Source organism: Akebia trifoliata, chromosome 2, assembly GCF_017979445.1.
Source record: "Akebia trifoliata isolate Shusen 1 chromosome 2, ASM1797944v1, whole genome shotgun sequence".
In the NCBI taxonomy this organism is placed as follows: Eukaryota; Viridiplantae; Streptophyta; class Magnoliopsida; order Ranunculales; family Lardizabalaceae; genus Akebia; species Akebia trifoliata.
Genome location: NC_141376.1, coordinates 5,200,154 through 5,207,909, shown reverse-complemented (window position 1 = coordinate 5,207,909; position 7,756 = coordinate 5,200,154). Strand labels below are relative to the sequence as shown.

Genomic DNA, 7,756 nt, shown 5'->3' with positions numbered 1-7,756 from the left:
AGACCATTTTTCACTAGACTATAAGAGGATACCGTGGTAATTAAAGGAGAAAAAATGGCCAGTTTAGGAACTTTTTCAATTGTCAACATCATTTGGTAAAAAAAAAAAAAAGTAGACAATAAGTTCATGATATAATACGAAAGTTTAGATTTTTAAATTTTATGTTAATTTTCATGAGGGGAACATTGAGAACATGGACTAATGGTTTAAGTCTAATCTAATATTTTAAGAATCTCAGTTATAAACAAATTCAAGATTTTAATTTTTTTTTTTTTTTTCAAAGCTATAAAATGAGGTGAAGAAGTAGTGCTCATACTGAACTGAAGTACTCACAAAGCCATGGACTCCTTTCATCACTACCCATTCATTGCTACTATGACTTCTTTCTTTGCCTTCCTCTTCTTTCTCTGTTATCTATTCTTATGCAGAAGAAATGCAAGCAGTAAGAGTAAGAAGGCTCCGGAAGTGGGTGGAGCATGGCCGATCATCGGTCATCTTCCTATGCTAGGTGGCCACCTCCTTCCTCACTTTACATTGGGAGCCATGGCCGACAAGTATGGACCGGCTTTAACAATCCATCTAGGCGTACGTAGAGCACTAGTGGTGAGTAGTTGGGAGGTGGCAAAAGAGTGTTTCACTACTAATGATAAGGCCTTTGCCACCCGCCCAAGCTCAGTGGCCATGAAGATTATGGGCTACAACAACTCCATAGTTGCCTTATGCCCTTCCGGGCCATATTGGCGTGAAGTGCGCAAGATAGCCACACTCGAGCTTCTCTCGGAACATAGGCTCGAGTTGCTCAAGCATGCACGGGCTTCCGAGGTTGACATGTGTATAAAGGGGTTGTACCAATTGTGGGTGAAGAATAACAAGGCAATGGTGTTTTGGTGGAGATGAAGCAATGGTTGGATGATTTGATCCTCAACATGGTTGTTAGGATGGTTGCTGGAAAGCGATATCGATATTTTGGTGGTAGCGCTGCATATGAGGACAAGAAGGAGGCGCGACAGTGCCAAAAAGCCATGAGTGATTTTTTTCACCTTGTGGGGACGTTTGAGCTGTCTGATTATTTGCCATTCATAGGGTGGTTGGATGTGCAAGGTCATAAGAAAGCCATGAAAAAAACTGCAAAAGAATTGGATGATCTTCTTGAGAGATGGCTACCGGAGCATCAACAAAAAAAATTGTCAAAAGATGAACAAAGGGACGGAGACTTCATGGACGTGATGTTGTCAATCCTTAAGGGTGCAAAGCTCTTTGGTTATGAGGCCCATATTGCTACTAAGGCAACAAGCTTGGTACGTACATTTTGGTAAAAACGAATAGTCGTGCTACACTGATTTCCTACAACACTGTGTTTATAGAGACACATCAATTTTCCTCGAGTGTACAACAATTGTATCTCAAGGAAAAGCATATATTGTTCTATGCACAGTACCACATCAGCGCAGTATTGTAGGAAGTCAGTTTTATCATTTTCTAGTCTCAACAGTGGTTGAGGCTCTCCATCAGGCAGACGGCAGAGATAAGAGGAAAATATGGATGTGCTAGCATCTCAACAACAATCTATTTGGTGGAGAGCCTCAAACATGAGTCGAGGATTGTGTTTTCGAAACATAAATGGGGAGTTTATTTTAGGTTTTGTGCATTTTGATCCACTTTTGAAAACAAAGGATAAGCACTAGCCTCAACCTCTCAACCCACAGTTGAGGCTCCCCATCAAATAAACGGTTGAGATGCTTGGGATTCCCAAGAAAAATATCTCTCCCGAGAAGGATCACTTAGCTAAATGGTAAGACCTTGTGTGGAGGTTGTTCCCAAGGTCCGAGGGTAAAACCCCTTGAACCCCTTCTCATGCTAACCACTAACCCCGCTTAAAAAAAAAAAAAAAAAAAAAAAATCCTGAACAAATTGTATTGATCCTTATAGGACAGCCACAAATTAATCTTCTATGTAATTTGTTTTTTTTTTTTTTTCTCCTCTTATCTCAACCGTATGTTTATTAGAGAACCTCAATTGTGGGTTGATGCTAGAAAATTCCAAAACACAGCCTCAACCAACCTTGGAGGCTCTCCATCTTAGACAAACGGTCTGCCGTAACCATTTGTCTGATGAAGAACCTCTAACAATATTGTTAGAAAAGTCCTTTAATGTTTTATGTACCAAAGATTGAGATAGGAAGAGATTTCTTAAGGATTTTAAAAGAATTTCTTAGTGTTAGGAACCTAAACCAATATGTCATTAGACCTAGGTCTGGATGAACTCGTCAAATTTAGACCCTTAGCTACTTAGGCATAGGAACAATCACTATTTTCTCATAAGTTTTACAGGTCTAGAGATCTCTATTTATATAATCGAGAGTTATCAAAACATGTAAAACTTCTCAAAACAAAAACTCCCAAAAATAGAAAAAACCCCTTAGAAAATATTATACGATTGTCTTTTCCGTGACCCTTAAAAACTTAGTGCACCCCTGCAGTTCTGCATAGCGCAACAGAATACAAAACATTTACACAACACTATAGACTTATTTATTTCTTCAATTCCATTTTTCTTTGCCAATTTCTTTCATTTTTTTATTTTATAGAAAACTTAGTGCATGAGGATAATATAGGAAAACTGATTTTGAAAGAGAGCTTTACTAATCTTAGGAAGACCATACTTATCCCCCCCATTACAAGCTTCTTTTTGTTAACCAACCAACTACTCCAAGTGACCGATCTGCCTCTCACCCATAAGGGTGGAATGAATCGAACCCATAACTTATACAAACCTAATTCTCTGATAATTTGTTAATCAACCAACTAATCCAAAAGATCGATCTATTGGAGAGGGGGAGAAGTATTAATACAAGAGGGTCACAGGGCTTAATTGGTATATGATTCACCCGAGAGTGGAAGAAAATATACACTCAACACGTTGGACACTAGATTTTTTCTTACTTACATCACTAAATGAGAAAGAGTCGTGCTGGATTGATATTAAAATTGACATCGTTTCACACATTGTTGATGTGCAGATGCGCACATAATCATAAATGCTTTTCACTCGTATCTGGATGAAAATTATCAACGGTTTCGTACATGCATTCACATTAGTAATGTGTGAAACAATCACTACGTGAAAATTGGAAAATTCAATAGAAAAAATTGATGGGCGAAGGCCTACGAATTTTAGAAACTAAATTTTGACGGTCTAAGACTGTCAAAATTATTGATGCTCCCAGATTTGATAGCTTAGAGCTGTCGAAATTCTATCAGCCTGCATTAATTTGACAGTTTCAAACCGTCGAAAAAAAAATTGACAATGAAAAATTCGACCCTTAGTCTGTCAAATTTTATGAAAATTTGGTGGCCTAAGATCATCAAATTTAGGCTTTTTCACATTGTGAATGTTAATTTACTCCAACATTTTCCATGAGGAAATTTGTGCTTCTCCTCTTATCTTGATAGAGTAGTTCTGGAGGGACCTTAAAATTGGCATCGTTTCACACATTGTTGATGTGGATGTGTGTACAAAATCATAAATATTTTTCATCGAGATACGAGTGAAAATAATCTTTGATTTTGAACACACCTCCACATCAGCAATATGTGAAACGATGTCAATTTTAGTGTCACTTCAACATTTTCCTACCTCATGCAATAACACATGTAATGCTGAATGGAAAAGTGGGCCTACATTGACTTGAGATTAGAAAAGTAGTCCTATTCATGGTTTTAAATCGATACGTTTCTCTATCGTCCGATAGAATAGCCAAACATATCAGATGAGATTTAAAATCATTAATTGTTTTCACATTGTTGAAAGATACGTCCAAACGTATTGATAAACTTGTCTGAGATGAATTTGTCTCGTTCGAGACGTCTAAACGTATTTTAAAACCCTGATCCTACTCACTTCGTACTTGTACTAGCTGTCTCTGCCAATTGTGACTACTTAACTTATGAAAGCTCCACTCACTTCGTACTAGTAGTAGTGAAATCTTTTTTCTCACCAACTTTTTCCTCACGGATCTCATGGGATCATTTGATCGATCAATCTGATTAGCCCGCTTGTTTTGAAGGCATCCCCATGCCATTTTAAATAAAGTACTAATCGTGGACTTGTCTCCGCCAGCTATGCCTACTTGTAGGCTCCCTTCTTTTTATTTTTATTTTTTCATGAAATAATAAGAGGTCTTAAATAACAAAAGAGCTGTGTTGAGATGACACAAATAGGGACACAACGGTCAAACAATGACGTGGTGGCACACACATAACTGAAGATATTTTTTTGCGAGATACGAGTGAAAATGCACCTACGATTATGTGCATTCCACCATGTCATTTGTGTCACCCTTGTGTCCCGATTTGTGTCATTCGAGCTTTAGTGATAACAAAAAGTATACATGAATTAAAAATAGAGAGATTTACCCCGCAGACCCAAGTGTTGCATTTTTATTACAAAAACCTCTTTTGGAGTTTTGACAACTCCAGAGAACCTTACTTTATGAAGTTCATTACCTAATGAACCTTACTTTATGTATTTTGTTATGCAACAAACCTTGAAGTGGGAATCCACGTCGGAAAATTTAAATTGATGAGGATAAATTTGTTACTCAACAAACCTTGGAGTGGATCCTACCCACATTAATTTGTGCCATTTAAAAACATGATCTAATGCCACAAGGTTATACAGGAAGAAATTCTAAGAACTTTCAATTTTTTTGTTAAACTAATAGTTAATTTTCACTGTTAATTTTTAGTTTTAAATTTGGGAGTTTGTTAGCCATCATTTTTCCACACCTAGGATAAAGATAAAAAAGGAACTATTTTTAAGAAAAAAAATTCTTTAATCTGAATTTTTTCATGAAATTTAGAAATCTGTATGTTTGATTTTCAATTGGATAATCCATGTGGGCCCAACAACCCTTAGGAAGATTGAAAATCTTACTGAGTCATGCTAGCCTAATTCATAAAGTAAGATTTTGTTTTGTAACAAACTTGATAAAGTAAGGGAGTTTTTGTAATATAATTACAACAAATACGTCCGCAAATCTCTCTTAAAAATAATAATAAAACTTCTTTTAATCAATGGGTTTTATCTATTATCCACTTGGTTTTGTTCCAAATATATCTAATTGTAGATTATTGTGGTCATGATTTTAGATCCTCACACTTCAAGATTTATGATTATACTCTTCCTCTTACTTTGATCTCCTCCTAGTCCTAGGTATGATACCACCTACTAAAGGACCTCCAATGTAAAAGTACTTTTTAAGTTTACCACACAAAAATACTCATGAACACGGAGGATATTTACTAGTATTTATTTGTTGGTTCCTTCCATTTTCTTTAAAAGACGTATCATCTCCATCCCTGATCATTCTTGAGATTAAGTATGATGGACACATATCCCTATGAATTAAATCATATAGATCATTAATAGTTTCTCAATTTGAGTTAAAAAGCACCTATGATTCCTGCACACTCCCACATGGAGAAAATGAGATTTGAAGGACAATGTTAAAGTCATCCCAGGACACTCTTTCTCAAATTTGAGGTACAGTCGTGCTAGAGTGACCTTAAGCTGAAACCTCATATCACATTTCTTGACGTGAAAGTGGATAAGAACCATAGATGCTTTTTCAGCCGTATCTCAATGAAAAGCATCTTTTATTTTCATACACTTTCACGTTAAAAAGTGTGATGTGAAGTTCCAGCCTGATGTGACTTCAGCATTATTCTTACAATATACTTCATTTATTTTCTCTTTGGTTACCATTTTAGATGGGTATAAATCGTATTTTGTGCTCAGCATAGGAAGTATGTATTCCAATCTGCTAAGTACTATACATACGACATAGACTAAGTGCAAACTAATGCATGTATAACCATAATTCACTCATGTTAATTTTGGTACTTTTGTAAATCGGGGATTCCTTCAACACACACGACTTCATGCAAGCGATTGACTTAGTAAAATCCAACATTGACTATCATGTGTGAATCACTGAATTGTGAACCAAAAGGTCTCTTTAAAAGTTAAAAGGACAAGTTGACTTGACTCTAGGACAGTCAACTATTATTGTATCAACCAAAACAGGAGGAAAAAAACTGAAAATATATCTTGACCCCCAAATTTTTGAGGCTTTGACCAGCCACATGATTTTCTTTTAAAAAATTGCTTTGGCTTTGCAGACCTTAATCCTTGGTGGGAGCGATACCACATTGGTCACTCTAACATGGGCACTCTCCTTATTACTGAACAATCGACACATTTTGAAGAAAGCTCAAGATGAAATTGATTGCCACATTGGAAGGGACAGACCCGTGGATGAAGCAGATATAAGGAAACTTGTGTACCTCCAAGCCATTGTCAAGGAAACGTTGCGCATGTATCCACCCACTCCATTGTCAATACCACATGAGGCCATTGAGGATTGCACCGTAGATGGCTACCATATTCCTGCAGGCACACGTCTAATAGTAAATATTTGGAAAATTCAAAGAGACCCGCGCATATGGTCCAATCCTACTGAATTCCAACCAGAGAGATTTCTCACAAGCCAAGCAAACGTGGATGTTAGGGGACGGCATTTTGAATTGATCCCTTTTGGGTCTGGTAGACGGTCATGCCCAAGGATATCATTGGGCCTTCGAGTGGTGCACTTGACTCTCGCACGTCTACTACATGGGTTTGAATTGAAGACACCATCAAATAAATCAATTGATATGTCCGAGAGTCCAGGCTTCAGTCATCAAAAAGCAACCCCACTTGAAGTTCTAATCACCCCGCGACTCCCTTCTAAATTTTATGAATGATAAAAATATATGGGAAAACACTAGCCCAACCCATGATTGAGGTTCTCCAACACTAGCCGAACCTTGGGTACTTCTTTCTCAAGAATTCCTAGAATCTAGACCATGTGTTTGATGGACCTCAACCCATGCTTGAGGCTAGTGTGTTCTAAATATAAATATTAAAATAGTAAGAGGATTAATTATGGAAGGTTGTGAACTTGTTGTAGCTCCTATCTTTGTTAGTAATTCTATGCTGTATGTGAACTGCACTGTACTTTTTCGTCTTGTTTAGCAATAAAAGTACTTAGAAAAACACTTTCTTTACTAAGCAAATTTCCATGGAGGCACCCTATCTGTTGGTGGGTGCAGATACTTTGTAGACAATTTTTCTTTTGTTCCTTGTAGAACTTTATACAAGTTTGACAGTAAACATTGAAGAAAAATAACACCGTGACCCTCTGATGTTAATGACCTAGATCTGATTTAATAAAAAAAATCGAAAAAAAGAGTTTTTTTTCACATGATCCACGACTTCAAAAATGGACTGTCAGTGAACCTCCAATTTACAATCAATTTTCAACATTGTGATTTTAATGTCTGGTTGACGTGGCACTCTCCTAATTCCCCAAAAGCTCTATAAGAGCATCTCCAATGGCGTCTCAAATTTTGGTGGCAATTCCAAATTGAGTCAGACTAGCCTTTGATAGAAAACAAGACCCAAACCTTAATTTAAAATTTAAAAAAAAAAAAAAAAAAACTAATTTATCAAAGATCCTCTATGTCAAATCACCAAGAGAATGAAAGACGAATATGCGGAAGCGTGCTTGAATCCATAGCGCCCAATTACTCTTTAGAGCCAAGCGATTGGCCTTCCAGATCAACATGTTTTTTTTAGAGAATCCTTTTATGCTTTTTCTTTGCTCTCTCTCTCTCTCTCTCTCTCTCTCTCTCTCTCTCTAATAATGGGAAGT

The 7,756-nt window shown here is 36.8% G+C and overlaps 1 pseudogene across 1 annotated transcript; it reads left to right on the top strand.

The window, feature by feature from the left end:
* The first annotated feature begins 296 nt into the window (after window positions 1–296).
* Window positions 297–6,964, top strand: LOC147409027 (xanthotoxin 5-hydroxylase CYP82C4-like; annotated as a pseudogene). The gene is made up of 2 exons (XR_015172387.1): window positions 297–1,298; window positions 6,183–6,964. The product of XR_015172387.1 is annotated as a xanthotoxin 5-hydroxylase CYP82C4-like (transcript).
* The last annotated feature ends 792 nt before the right edge of the window (window positions 6,965–7,756 follow it).